Source organism: Arachis stenosperma, chromosome 5 (assembly GCF_014773155.1).
Source record: "Arachis stenosperma cultivar V10309 chromosome 5, arast.V10309.gnm1.PFL2, whole genome shotgun sequence".
Classification (NCBI taxonomy): domain Eukaryota; kingdom Viridiplantae; phylum Streptophyta; class Magnoliopsida; order Fabales; family Fabaceae; genus Arachis; species Arachis stenosperma.
Window position 1 is genome coordinate 100,964,977 of NC_080381.1, and position 15,940 is coordinate 100,980,916.

The 15,940-nt window shown below is 41.0% G+C and overlaps 1 pseudogene; it reads left to right on the plus strand.

The window, feature by feature from the left end:
• The first annotated feature begins 2,435 nt into the window (after window positions 1-2,435).
• Window positions 2,436-15,940, plus strand: part of LOC130981007 (uncharacterized) — a 186,008-nt pseudogene continuing 172,503 nt past the window's right edge.

Here is a 15,940-nt window from a genome sequence, read left to right on the forward strand (position 1 = left end):
TTTATCTTCTTCTTCAATCTTTTCTCTTGAATTTTGTTAGAAAGCTTCTCGATCTAACTCCATTGGGTAGTTGTCTTGGGAAAGAAACTACCCATAATTGGAATCCTTCGGAACCTTGGGAAAGGAATGATGGATTCATGCTAGAGAAGCTTTCTCACAGTGAATTGGATTAGGGTTTGGATGGATATTGTGACATGTAATCCTACCAAATTGTGGTTCATGAAACTGTGTGGTATAATCAGTGATCAAGCATCATCTCTTCTTATGAACATTTAAACCAAGGGATTGGGAATTTGTTTGTTTTTAGAGAGAATTGGTGAGCCAAGGAATTGGGATCCAATCATATAAGATTGCCAAGCAAGATTTAATGAATGCATTGGTTGAGGAAGAGATGAAAATGTTTTGATTCGGAGATCTCAATATCTCCTAATACCCAATGAACTCCCCATCTCTGATCTACACTTTCTATTACATTCTGCAACTTTCAATTCATGCAATCACCCCAATTCCCTTTTAATTTCAGCAAGTTAACTTCTCGCATTTAATTTCTCGCAATTTAAGATTCTGCAAATTTCATTTCCTTGCAATTTACATTTCCCGCCAATTTACTTTATGCAAATTCACATCCAACTCTTGATTCCGCTCAACTAACCAAACTTCTAATTCGAATTGCTCATTCAACCAATCCTTGTGGGATTCGACCTCACTCTATTGTGAGTTTTTACTTGACGACGATTACCGGTGCACTTGCCGGAAGGAATTTTGCCGATCTGTGCAATTTCCTTAATCGTAGCTATACTCAGTTTATAGCGCATCAAGTTTATGGCGCCGTTGCCGGGGATTGGTTTTCGATTGACAATTCTCAAATTGGAAGTTAACTAGATTGAGCAATTTTTTTGTTTTGTTAATTTACTTGTTGAATTTTAATTTCTGCACTCTGTTATTTGCTTTTTCTTTCTTATGCCTTTCAATTCTAGCAACTAACTCACTAACCCACTAACTATTTGAATTAATTCCTCAATTGCTCTAACCAATACTCTTCCATTAACCAAGAGTATTCCACTTGTTTGTTGCTTGTGGTGTGTTCTTGTATGACAGGTAGAAGAGGAGAGATATCAACTCCTCCATATACCGAACCAGAGAGGACCCTTCATAGACTTAGAAGGGAAGCAAGAGGGAAGAGAGTATTGAGAGAAGAAGAATCTGAAGGAGAATCTGAGGACAACTTTGAGGAAGCTCTAGATCTCAACATGGATAGAGAATTTCACAACCATGAGAGGGCTGATGGAAACAATGCCATTCCTGAGAGGAGGGTTCTTGGTTCATACATAAACCCAACCTCTGGGAATTGTGGTAGCAGCATTCAGAAACCACCTATTCAGGCCAACAATTTTGAACTCAAACCACAGCTAATATCATTGGTGGAGAATCATTGTTCATTTGGTGGGAGTGCTAGTGAAGATCCCAACCAACATCTCACAAAATTCCTGAGAATTTGCGACACAGTGAAGTCCAATGGAGTCCAGGATGACGCCTATAAACTGCTCTTGTTCCCATTTTCACTTAGGGACAAAGCAGCTAAGTGGTTGGAATCATTCCCAAGGGACAGCCTAACAACCTGGGAGGAGGTGGAGAGCAAGTTTCTGGCACGTTTCTACCCCCCACAAAAGGTCAATAGGCTTCGATCTGAGGTTCAAACTTTTAGACAACAAGATGGTGAGACGCTCTACGAGGCATGGGAGAGGTTCAAAGAATTGACAAGGAAATGTCCACCCAACATGTTCCCTGAATGGGTGCAATTGCACATCTTCTATGATGGACTTTCTTATGAATCAAGGAAGGCTGTAGACCATTCATCAGGAGGCTCATTGAACAGGAAAAAGACTGTGGAAGAAGCCATTGAAGTGATTGAGACAGTGGCTGAGAATGAGTACTACTATGCTTCAGAGAGGCACAACACTAAGGGAGTCATGGAGCTGAACCATGTTGATGCAATTCTAGCCCAAAACAAGGTGTTTGCCAAGCAACTAGTAGAGCTCACAAGGAAATTGGACACAAGTCAAGTGGCTGCAATACACACACAAGATCAAGAGGAAGTAAGCATTGAAGGAGGTGATTGGGAAGAGGCCAACTATGTGGGAAACCAATAAAGGCAATCATATGATCCACATTCCAACACTTACAACGCAGGATGGAAAAACCACCCAAACTTTGGGTGGGGAAACCAGCAAACCCAACCACAAAACCACAAACCTTACAACCACAACCAACACAACAATTCCACATACCAAAACTCTAACCCAAGATCATACCAAACCACACAAAACACTTACTCCCAACCACCATATAATGGCCAAAACAATCAAACTGCCCAACCCAATCCGAACCAACAATTTCAAGACCAATTAAACAGGATAGAAAGAATGCTTACAACCATGGGTCAAGACATAATCGAATTGAAAGCCTTTAAGGAAGAAGTAACTTCCAACTTGCAAAACCAAGGAGCTGCCATGCAGAAGCTAGAAAATCAAATTATGTATTTGTCCAAGCAAACCCCTGGGCCAAGCGTTTCTCATGCTGCCAAGGCTATTGCAAGGGAAGAATGTAAAGCCATAACCCTCAGAAGTGGAACAAAGCTAAAAGAGATCTCAAAGGAAACCACAGAGGATGAAGCAAAGGAAAATGTGAGAGACAAGGAACAGGGACAATCCTCTACACCTTCTGCAACAAGAGAAAAAGAAAAAGAGGTCCTGAAGCCTTATACACCCAAGGCACCATATCCTCAACGTTTGATGAAAAGAGAGAAGGACGGCCAATTCTCCAGATTCTTAGAGATTTTCAAGAAGCTTCAAATCAACATTCCTTTTGCTGAGGCAATAGAGCAAATGCCACTCTATGCAAAATTCTTGAAGGAATTAATGACCAAGAAGAGAAGCTGGAGGAATGAGGAAACTGTGTTGTTAACCGAAGAATGCAGTGCCATCATTCAACACAAATTGCCTCAGAAATTGAAAGATCCAGGCAGTTTCCAAATCCCTTGCATCATAGGAGAAGTCATGGTGGAGAAGGCCTTGTGTGACTTAGGGGCCAGTATCAATTTGATGTCTCTAACCATGATGAGAAGAATGAAGATTGAGGAAGCCAAACCAACAAGAATGGCCCTCCAATTGGCAGATCGAACTTTTTAATTCCCTCATGGAATAGTTGAGGATTTATTGGTGAAAGTGGGAGATTTTATATTCCCTGCTGATTTTGTGGTGTTGGATATGGAGGAAGAAGCCAAAGCTTCAATCATTCTGGGAAGACCCTTCCTGGCTACTGCTGGAGCCATCATAGATGTCCAAAAGGGTGAACTCACTCTTAGACTACATGATGAGAAATTGGTGTTTAATGTATTCAAGGCAATGAGCTATCCATCAGAATCACTTCAGGAATGCATGAGGGTGGATGTAGTGGACATTGCAGTACAAGAAACCTTTGAGGAAACAACAAAGGAAGTGGCAGAGGAGGAGTTCACCAAGGATATGGAAGTTAGTGACATCAAGGCTGCTGAAACAACCATGCCAAGCATGCCAGAAAGAGTGAAAGAAGAGAAGGAAGCACCAAAACTTGAGCTCAAAGCATTACCCCCTAATCTCAAGTATGCATACTTGGGTAGTGATGAGAGCCATCCTGTGATCATTAGCTCCGCCCTTAGCCAAGAACAGGAAGAAGAATTGATCAAGGTGCTACAAACCCATCAAGATGCCATTGGATGGACCCTAGCTGATTTGAAGGGGATAAGTTCATCCATATGCATGCATAAAATCTTGTTAGAAGAAGATGCTAGACCCTCCATTCAAGCTCAGAGAAGATTGAATCCCGCCATGAAAGAAGTGGTACAAAAGGAGGTCATGAAGTTATGGCAGGCAGGGGTAATCTACCCCATTTCAGATAGCCCATGGGTTAGTCCCATCCATGTAGTTCCCAAGAAAGGTGGCATAACTGTGGTGCCAAATGAGAGGAACGAACTCATACCCACAAGAACTGTTACTGGGTGGAGGATGTGCATAGACTACAGGAAGCTCAATGAAGCCACCAGAAAAGATCATTTCCCACTTCCATTCATGGATCAGATGCTTGAAAGGCTTGCAGGACATGCTTACTATTGCTTCCTAGATGGATACTCAGGCTATAATCAGATAGTAGTTGATCCAAGAGATCAAGAGAAAACATCATTTGTTTGTCCATATGGAGTGTTTGCGTATAGACGCATGCCCTTTGGATTGTGCAATGCACCTGCAACTTTCCAAAGGTGCATGCTGTCCATCTTTTCGGACATGATCGAAAAGTTTATTGAAGTTTTCATGGATGATTTTTCTGTGTTTGGAAATTCTTTTCCTAGCTGCCTACACCACCTTGCCTTGGTGCTTAAGAGATGCCAAGAGACCAACCTAGTATTAAACTGGGAAAAGTGTCATTTCATGGTCACAGAAGGTATAATCCTTGGCCACAAAGTCTCCAATAGAGGCATTGAGGTGGACAGAGCTAAGGTGGAACTCATTGAAAAACTACCTCCACCAAGTAATGTCAAGGCAGTTAGGAGTTTTTTGGGACACGCTGGCTTTTACAGAAGGTTTATTAGAGACTTTTTTAAAATAGCCAAACCTTTGAGTAACTTACTTGTCTCTGATACACCCTTTGTATTTGATGAAAATTGCATGCTAGCCTATGAACTTTTAAAGCAAAAACTTTCCTCTGCACCTATCATTGCCCCACCTGATTGGAACTTACCTTTTGAACTGATGTGTGATGCATCAGACCTTGCTATTGGGGCAGTGTTAGGACAAAGGAAAGACAATTTGGTACATGTGATTTATTATGCCAGTAAGGTCTTGAATGATAACCAAAGGAATTATACAACCACTGAAAAAGAGCTCTTGGCAATAGTCTTTGCATTTGACAAATTTAGATCCTATCTCATTGGATCTAAAGTCATTATTTTCACTGATCATTCAGCTTTAAAATACTTACTTGCTAAACAAGAATCCAAACCAAGACTTATTAGATGGGTTCTTTTGTTGCAGGAATTTGACATTGAAATCAAAGACAAGAAGGGTGTAGAGAACAAAGTGGCAGACCATTTATCAAGGATACCATGTGAAGAGGGAAGCACACAAAGCACACATATAAATGAGTGCTTCCCTGATGAACAACTCATGGTAATTCACAAAGCACCCTGGTTTGCAGACATAGCAAACTTCAAGGCCACTGGGAGTTTGCCGTTGGAGTTTAACAAGCATCAAAGGAAGAAATTGATAAATGATGCCAAATACTTCATCTGGGACGAACCATACTTGTTCAAAAAATGTTCTGATGGCTTACTCAGAAGATGCATATCAGAGGAAGAAGGAAGGGAAGTTTTATGGGACTGCCATGGTTCCACTTATGGAGGACATTTTGCAGGAGAAAGAACAGCAGCTAAGGTGTTGCAGTGTGGATTTTATTGGCCCACTATCTTCAAAGATGCAAAGGAACTAGTGAAGCGCTGCCATGAATGCCAGAAAGCGGGGAACCTACCAAGAAGAAATGAAATGCCACAACAATTCATTCTGGAACTTGAATTGTTTGACGTATGGGGGATAGATTTCATGGGACCCTTCCCCACCTCATACTCAAATAATTACATTCTTGTAGCAGTAGACTATGTCTCCAAGTGGGTTGAAGCAATAGCAACCCCAACCAATGATAATAAGGTAGTCATGAACTTCCTCAGAAAACACATTTTTTGCCGTTTTGGGGTTCCAAGAGCAATCATCAGTGATGGAGGAAGCCACTTCTGTAACAAACCATTAGAGGCATTGCTTCTAAAATATGGAGTCAAACACAAGGTAGCCACACCATACCATCCACAGACAAGTGGGCAAGCCGAAATATCTAATAGGGAGCTCAAAAGAATCCTGGAAAAGACTGTGGGAACTTCAAGGAAGGACTGGTCGATTAAGCTAGATGATGCTCTTTGGGCATATAGGACAGCTTTCAAAACACCAATTGGAATGTCTCCTTACCAACTAGTATATGGAAAGGCTTGCCATTTGCCACTGGAGTTGGAACACAAGGCATTCTGGGCGTTGAAACTCTTGAACTTGGATAGCAAAGCTGCTGGAGAAAGAAGGATGTTGCAAATTCAAGAGTTGGAAGAATTCAGAGCTGAAGCTTATGAGAATGCCAAAATTTACAAAGAAAGAGCAAAGAAGAAGCATGACAGCAACATAGCCCCAAGGAAATTTGAAGAGGGACAAAAAGTATTGCTCTACAATTCTAGGCTGAAGCTATTCCCAGGGAAGCTAAAATCAAGGTGGTCTGGGCCATTCCTTTTCACCAAGGTCTCCCAATATGGACAAGTAGAAATCATGGAAGAAAAGTCACAACGAACCTTCACTGTGAATGGTCAAAGACTCAAACATTACTTGGGAGATGTGGATGAAAAGGACAAGGTTAAATATCACCTCAACTGAGGAAGACAACCGTCAAGCTAGTGACGTTAAAGAAGCGCTTGTTGGGAGGCAACCCAACCGGAGGTAATACTCCTTTACTGTTTCTTTTATTTGTTTCAATAAAAAGGTGAAGTAGTTTCTGTGCATTGCAAGGAATTAAGTTTGGTGTTTCACACCAAACAATGAATTTGTGGATCAATAATTCAAAGGGGAATGTGTGACTCTAAGTTTGGTGTTCCACCATATAGATTACTTGAACACAACAACCTTTGAATTATATGAAAGGAACAACCATTCTAAGCAATCACAAAAATGCTTAAAATCCTTAGCAGCAACTTCATTCCAAGAAGAATTCAAGAATTCAAAAAGCAGAGGAGTAAGTAGGAGACTAAGTTTGGTGTTCACACACCAACTTAAGACTCAGACACTTACCCATACATAGTCAAGCTAACCATTCAAGTGCTTGAAAAACAAGCAAGTTCATCACTCTTTGCAGGAAAGGAAACAAGGATCTTAGAAAGAACATGATGCAACAACTAGTAGAAGAAGGAGAAATCAAATTGTTTCCAGGCAACAAAGAGAAAACAAGAAATTTCACAAGGTGGTGTTGTTCCTTGACCTTTCTTTAAAAGGCAAACAAAAGCATGCTTGTTCTGGTTTAAACTGAAATTGTTGAATCTTTCTGGAATGTGAAGTTTTTAGTATGTTTGTTTGTTTACTGCTTTGAATAAAGTAAATGCCTAAATGTTTGGATACAACTCACCTTCTTAAACAAATGCTTGCCATGCTTGTCCTGTTTCCAAAAATTAAAGGAAAAGTTTGAACAAAAGTAACTTGGCTCAATTAGTGACAAATCAAGTAGAATTAAGTGGTGGTATGCATGCTTGATTGTTTAGTTAGCTCACTGGAAATTGAGTGTAGAATTATCAATTTTTTTGTGTAGAAGTTGAATACTGTCTATGGATCTTGATGAATAAATGTCCTTGGCCATGAAAAAGAAAGAAAAAGAAGAAGAAAAGCCACTGAAAAGGGCAACCAAAAAGCAAAAGAATTAAGAAAATAAAGCTAGGCACCAATGGTTTGAACTTTTGAGACATATGCCTGTGGTGTTTATGTACTAGGATCTGCTTGGATGAATAGGTTCTGTGGAGTGTTTCAACACTTGGTAACTTGGGTTAACTAACCCGGGATTATTGATGCATTCGCATATTTGCCATTTTAACTAGTTAGTTTAGTTAGTTTTAGCTTAAGTTCATTCATTTTCTTTGAAATAAATGAGCAATTTTGTGAGTTTTCCTCCATGCATCCATGAACCAATAATTAAGTGAAATTTGGCATAATTCATGCAAATAAATCAAGGAGTTTATATACAAGTTGATGTGAATGATTCCCTTGAAAATTATTGCATAAGATGGCAAAACTTTGAGGAAAGTTCTTTGGTTTATGTTAGGTGATGAAGCAAGAAGACAATGGAGTAAGAAAATATTGGATAAAGGAAGAACAAGCAAGTTGGCAACTTGGAAATCAAGTTGGCAACTTGCTAGTGTGTGTCCAGCAGAGTTGGCAGCTTGACCTCCCCCTCTTCAAGGATGAATATCTTGAACCACAAGGATCCAATTTGCATGATTCCAATTGCGTTGAGAAGCTGACATCAAGAGCTTTCCAACGATATATAATAGTCCATAATGTGGCGAGGAATGGAAGCTCAAATCAGAGGGAAACTCAAGCCCCAAGAGCAAGGAAATGAAGCATTGCAAGTTGCCAACTTGAGCAGCAAGTTGGCAACGCCAGGAGCCATCAGGGGAAGCCACCAGGGGAAGAGTAGTACGTTGCCAACGCCAACACCAAGTTGGCAACGCCCAAGCCAAGTTGAAGAAGAGCCTGGCGTTTGATGACAAGTCATCATATACCCATTTTTCAAGCTAATTTCACTTGTTTTGTTAGCATTTATGCACTTTCTTGCATCCTAAGTAAGTGATTTGGAGTGAAAATGCATAACTTCTCTAAATCAAGCAACCACCTTGAATTTAATGATTAATCATGAGGTTTAAGCTAATTTTAATTGCATTTTAATTGATTTATAAGCCTCTTGAATTTAGTGATACTTTGAGTGGTTGTTTGGTTTATTATAGGTGAAGAAAAGAAAAGAAAATGAAAAGCGTGGCCTAAGAAGCGTGACAAAAGAAAAGGAAAGCGTGGCCGAATCAAGGAATAGCGTGCCGCAACTCATAGGGGAAGCAACCCTGCCCTCCACAAGGGCAGAATGCCCTCTAGGAGGGCAGCATTAAGTGACCGAATCAAGACAAGGCAACCTTGCCCTGCCCACTCCAAGGGCAGAGCACAAAATGGTGCCTTGGAGCCAAGAGAAGCAAATTCTGCCCTGCCCTTGTGGAGAGCAGGATCGGGCACATCAAGGAAAGAAATCCAAGGAAAAATAGCTCCTATGCAAGCCACAAGTTTCGAACAAGGGAGCATGAAGAAGCCAAGCTCTAACACCCACTAGCGTGCCAAGAAATCCAAAGAAAAACTAGCGTGTTTGCTTCCTCCCAGAGTCGAACCCGAGGCGTGCAATATGGCAACCTTGCCCTGCCCTTGGCGCGGGCAGGGCAGCATTCAAAAGCTGGCGCACCAAATTTGCTTCCTGGCGCACCAACCGCGCGCAACATCCCCTTCTTGGCGCATCAACACATTCCTGCCCTGCCCTTGGCAAGGGCAGGGAGCATCCGCGCATCAGCGTGCAGCACGCGCACGCGCGCTCCTCAAACATGGCGCACCAAGCGCGCGCATCAGCCTTCCCGCCCTGCCCTTGGCGCGGGCAGGGCAGCCTCTGGCGCACCAACCTCCTACCAGACGCGCACAAATTTGCACCACAAGCACCAAGGCCGCACCAACTCCAAGCACCAAGCATCAATTTTCTGCCCTGCCCTCCACAAGGGCAGGGCAGCCTCCTGGGAGTGCATTTTTGGGCCAAAATTCAAATTAAAAATTGATTTGAATTCATTTCTTCACCAATCCAAAAGCCCATCCAAATCCCATCATCCAAGAATAGAAAGTGTATAAATAGGACTTAGTTTGATGTAATTAGGACTTTTAGTTACCTTTACTTTTGAGCTTTGCATTTTTGGCTTTCATTTTGAATTTTTGAACTTCCTTTCTGAGCTTTCTTGAGAGATTGGTCCGAGCACCAAGAGGATCAAAGGAGAATTGCTTGATCTCCTTCCTCATTTCCCTTGGGCAATTCTACTTACTGTTTTCTGAGTATTGGGTGTGTGAAATTGGGGAAATTCTGTCCCAATTCCCATTCAAACTCTTTGTATTTTATTTTCTGCATAATTCAATCCAAATTCTGTTCTTCTACTGCTTCATCTTTAATTTTCTGTCAATTGCTTAGTAACTTCAGATCTGGGAAGGAAATTGGGTTTTAGGCTCTGCTACCTAAGCCCTTGGGATCCTGAGATCACTTTTGGTTCCTCTGTGAACCTTTACTGCACTTTAAATTCCCTACTGTTTAAATTTCTGTTTGCATCCAATTCCATTTCTGCTATCTTCTTTACTGCAATTTACTTCTTCTTTGTTTAGATCCTGCAATCCCATTCCTCAATTCCCCTTTACATTCAAGCAATTTATCTTCCTTGCCATTTAAGTTACTGCAATTTAAGTTTCTTGCACTTTAAGTTTCAGTCATTTACTTTCTTGCTCTTTAAGTTTCTGCACTTTTACTCTTCTGTTCTTTATTTTACTGCATTTCTCCCTTCCCCCTTTACATTTACTGTCATTTAATTTCTGTTAAACACAAATCACTCAACCAAAACTTGATTCGCTTGACTAAACCACCCACTAAACTAAAATTGCTCAATCCTTCAATCCCTGTGGGATCGACCTCACTCATGTGAGTTATTATTACTTGATGCGACCCGGTACACTTGCCGGTGAGTTTTGTGTTGGATCGTTTTCCACACATCAAGTTTTTGGCGCCGTTGCCGGGGATTGAAATAGATTGACAATGATTAAGTGAAGTGGAGGTCTAGATTAAGCATTTTTTCTTTTCTGATATTCTAACTCTCACTAACACACTAACTGTTCGAGAAATTGCCTCTACTAACTCACTAAAAATTTATCTCAAATAACTGTACTTAAAATCTCAAGCGTGTTGTTGTTTGGTCATCCTGATTGTTTGCATATCACAGGGAATCAAGTCTCTACAGACAAAGGGTATCATGACATGAAGCCACCCCTCATTACACTCATAAAGAACAATTGCTCTTTTGACGGAAGTCCATCAGAAGATCCTCAGCAGCACATAACCACTTTTCTAAAGACATGCAATGCAGTCAGAACTGATGGTTCAGATCGTGACACTTATAAGATTCTGTTATTTCCCTTCTCATTGAAGGGTGAAGCTGCACAATGGTTTGAAACTTTTCCCCAAGGAAGTATTACTAGTTGGGATGATTTGGTCACCAAATTTCTGGCCAAATTCGCCTCATCCAAACAGATCATCCAGCTGAAAGAGGAGGAACATTTATTCATACAAGGGGACGAAGAACCACTCTTCAAGGCCTGGGAAAGATACAAGAGAGCAACTGATAAAGTGGGCTTCCGGGTTTTCTATGAAGGGTTGACCCCAGAAACAAGAAAAGCAGTGGACTACTTCTCAGATGGCTTACTCAAAGCAACAACAAATGCTCAAGGAGTTACAGACTTCAATGACAAAGGGGTCAACAACCAACATCCATCTGAGAAAACACACAGTGCAATCTCCGAGGAAGAAGTAGCAAATATTGAAGGGGTGAATGCGTTCAAAGACCAAAACAAACAAATGCACCATCAACCACCGCAAAACATAGAGTTGTCTGCTGCAGTGAGTGCCAAATTTCCACCATGGAGACCTCACTCTTATCTGAGAATGAGGGAGCCTCAACATCAAGAACAAGGAAGTTTCCACCAGGACAATTCCATGACCACAACCAATCAACATCCCCCACCCACCAATACCACCCAAAGCCGATACCCACAACACAGACACTCCCAAACCCATCTCAACTGGAGAAGGAGTGAGTACCAAAATCACAGACCAAGAGAATTTCATTACAACAACCCGAACTTCATAAATCATCAAAGACACCATTACAACAATAACAACCACTACATTCCACCACCACACCCACCCTTCCTACCTTCAACATGTCATAACCAACCAACCTCACAAGACTCTCAGAGAATCACAAACTTGGAGATCCTAATGGAGAGAATGATGAAACATCAAGAAGAAACAACAAGGAACCAAGAGATGTTAATGAGAGGAATTGAGGAGCGGATAGCTCAATTGGCAAAGCACCTTGCAGAAATGGGTGAGAAGAAACCAAATACTTTCTTCAAAGCCAGTAAAGATAAACCAACCAATAATGAAGATGCTACAAAGAAGGAAGGATGGAAAGGGATCATAGAAGACAATGAGAAAGGAAGTACCAGCCAAGAAAGACACAACAAAGAATTCCTTCAAAAAGAAGCAGATGAGAGAACTAAAGACAAGCAGAAAACCCCCACTGGAAGGTTTTCACTAGGGGATCGAGTAATGATCAATGGTCAAACCGTGAAGGTGTCCCCACAGTTGTATGATCACTACACTGTAACTAAGATTCTTCCACAAGAATCTATAGAAGTCATCAAGGAGGAAACCGGAAGAAAGTTCATAGTGAAGACAGACAAGCTAAGGCACTGTGATTTTCGACCTCCATGATAAACAAAAATGAAGATGTCAAGCTAATGACAATAAAAGAGCGCTTGTTGGGAGGCAACCCAACCTGAGGTAGTTTCTTTCCTAGCTTTTCAATAAAAATGTTGAGTAATTGTTGTGCATTGCAAGGAGCTAAGTTTGGTGTTGCACACCAAAACAATTTGAGGGAGAATGAAAACTTCTAAGTTTGGTGTTCCACCAAAAAGATCATTTAATACATTCTCACCTCTTGCATGATTCTAGCTCCAAGTAATCAAACACATTGTTCAACTGTTGAATCATTTTCTAGCTTTTATTCCACTAACCTTTAGCAAGAACACATAGTTTCAAATATGGTTAATTTGTTACATCTGAGACAGTGGCAAAAAAATTAAGTTTGGTGTTCACACATCAAAATCAATCCAGGAGCCACACTCAGTATTGAACATACTAACCATATAATCAATAGCTTGAGAAGCAAGCAACTTTGAGGATTATGCAGGACATGAATCAACAATTGAAGACACTATGCATTTTGACTCAAAGGGAACACAGCAGAAAGAAAAATCAAAAGGCTGCAACTTCAAAGGTTGTATCTGAACTTAATCCTTGCTGCTGTGTATTGTTTCGGACATAGAAACCCTTGTGTATCTTGCTAAAGTGTTTATCTAGTTGCAAGTGAAATTGTTTGTGAAAATGCCAAGTCTGCATAATGCTTGTATCCATCACTTAGCTTTAAATATTGTCTTGTTTCCCATATGCTTGAATAAAAGAGTTTGGTTTGAATTGAAAAGAGAAAAAATCCAATGTTGCATGAGTATGAATGGAAGATTAGTGGTGGCACATGTGTTTGATTAAATGCATAACTCATGGAATAAGTGTTGCATAATATCATTCTCATTCAATTGAAAGTTAGCTTGCTGTTACAAAGACTTTATCAATAATGAAGCACCCTTGGTAACAAAAACAGAAAGAAGAAGGAAAGAAAAAGCCAAAATGGCAAGAAAAAAACAAAGAATAAAGGTTGGACACCAATGGTTTGGACCCTAGGACAAATGCCTGTGGTGTTCTTGTATTGAGATCTGCTTGGATGAGTAAATTCTAAGGGGTATTTTGAAACCCGGTCACTTAGATCAACTAATTTGGGATGGCCAATTGAAAATCCACAATAAAGAGCAACTTAGATACAAAGCACTTAGTGATCCAAAGAGATGATGGGCATCAATGATCCTAGGAAGAATTAGTGAGCTAAATGTCTGTGGTGGAAAGATGTTGAGCAAAATAAAAGAAAATGAAGCCAAAGGCTAAGCTGCAACATTTAACACCAAACCTCTTAAAGAATAAAAAGCTTGTTAAAGCATTGTAAACCAAGAAAAGTTACCAAGGGAGTGATCAAAAGGAGAGTCTTATAACAGCAAGTTTAGCAAACCTTGGATGCAAAATGTGTATTATGCAGCAGCAACAATAAGTGAGTATCATTGTCTGCATAAATGCCCCATGAATTGAAGTTCTGCTATCTGCATAATAAGGATTTGTGTTCTTTTCTTATTCATATCATTTACTCTTAGTTTTGATGCTTGCTTGGGGACAAGCAAGGTTTAAGTTTGGTGTTGTGATGACAAGTCATCATATACCCATTTTTCAAGCTAATTTCACTTGTTTTGTTAGCATTTATGCACTTTCTTGCATCCTAAGTAAGTGATTTGGAGTGAAAATGCATAACTTCTCTAAATCAAGCAACCACCATGAATTTAATGATTAATCATGAGGTTTAAGCTAATTTTAATTGCATTTTAATTGATTTATAAGCCTCTTGAATTTAGTGATACTTTGAGTGGTTGTTTGGTTTATTATAGGTGAAGAAAAGAAAAGAAAATGAAAAGCGTGGCCTAAGAAGCGTGACAAAAGAAAAGGAAAGCGTGGCCGAATCAAGGAATAGCGTGCCGCAACTCATAGGGGAAGCAACCCTGCCCTCCACAAGGGCAGAATGCCCTCTAGGAGGGCAGCATTAAGTGACCGAATCAAGACAAGGCAACCTTGCCCTGCCCACTCCAAGGGCAGAGCACAAAATGGTGCCTTGGAGCCAAGAGAAGCAAATTCTGCCCTGCCCTTGTGGAGAGCAGGATCGGGCACATCAAGGAAAGAAATCCAAGGAAAAATAGCTCCTATGCAAGCCACAAGTTTCGAACAAGGGAGCATGAAGAAGCCAAGCTCTAACACCCACTAGCGTGCCAAGAAATCCAAAGAAAAACTAGCGTGTTTGCTTCCTCCCAGAGTCGAACCCGAGGCGTGCAATATGGCAACCTTGCCCTGCCCTTGGCGCGGGCAGGGCAGCATTCAAAAGCTGGCGCACCAAATTTGCTTCCTGGCGCACCAACCGCGCGCAACATCCCCTTCTTGGCGCATCAACACATTCCTGCCCTGCCCTTGGCAAGGGCAGGGAGCATCCGCGCATCAGCGTGCAGTACGCGCACGCGCGCTCCTCAAACATGGCGCACCAAGCGCGCGCATCAGCCTTCCCGCCCTGCCCTTGGCGCGGGCAGGGCAGCCTCTGGCGCACCAACCTCCTACCAGACGCGCACAAATTTGCACCACAAGCACCAAGGCCGCACCAACTCCAAGCACCAAGCATCAATTTTCTGCCCTGCCCTCCACAAGGGCAGGGCAGCCTCCTGGGAGTGCATTTTTGGGCCAAAATTCAAATTAAAAATTGATTTGAATTCATTTCTTCACCAATCCAAAAGCCCATCCAAATCCCATCATCCAAGAATAGAAAGTGTATAAATAGGACTTAGTTTGATGTAATTAGGACTTTTAGTTACCTTTACTTTTGAGCTTTGCATTTTTGGCTTTCATTTTGAATTTTTGAACTTCCTTTCTGAGCTTTCTTGAGAGATTGGTCCGAGCACCAAGAGGATCAAAGGAGAATTGCTTGATCTCCTTCCTCATTTCCCTTGGGCAATTCTACTTACTGTTTTCTGAGTATTGGGTGTGTGAAATTGGGGAAATTCTGTCCCAATTCCCATTCAAACTCTTTGCATTTTATTTTCTGCATAATTCAATCCAAATTCTGTTCTTCTACTGCTTCATCTTTAATTTTCTGTCAATTGCTTAGTAACTTCAGATCTGGGAAGGAAATTGGGTTTTAGGCTCTGCTACCTAAGCCCTTGGGATCCTGAGATCACTTTTGGTTCCTCTGTGAACCTTTACTGCACTTTAAATTCCCTACTGTTTAAATTTCTGTTTGCATCCAATTCCATTTCTGCTATCTTCTTTACTGCAATTTACTTCTTCTTTGTTTAGATCCTGCAATCCCATTCCTCAATTCCCCTTTACATTCAAGCAATTTATCTTCCTTGCCATTTAAGTTACTGCAATTTAAGTTTCTTGCACTTTAAGTTTCAGTCATTTACTTTCTTGCTCTTTAAGTTTCTGCACTTTTACTCTTCTGTTCTTTATTTTACTGCATTTCTCCCTTCCCCCTTTACATTTACTGTCATTTAATTTCTGTTAAACACAAATCACTCAACCAAAACTTGATTCGCTTGACTAAACCACCCACTAAACTAAAATTGCTCAATCCTTCAATCCCTGTGGGATCGACCTCACTCATGTGAGTTATTATTACTTGATGCGACCCGGTACACTTGCCGGTGAGTTTTGTGTTGGATCGTTTTCCACACATCAGCGTTGTTGCTGGCGTGTTTGCCAACAACTTGGGCAACAACGCCCAGGCAGCTTGAGGATG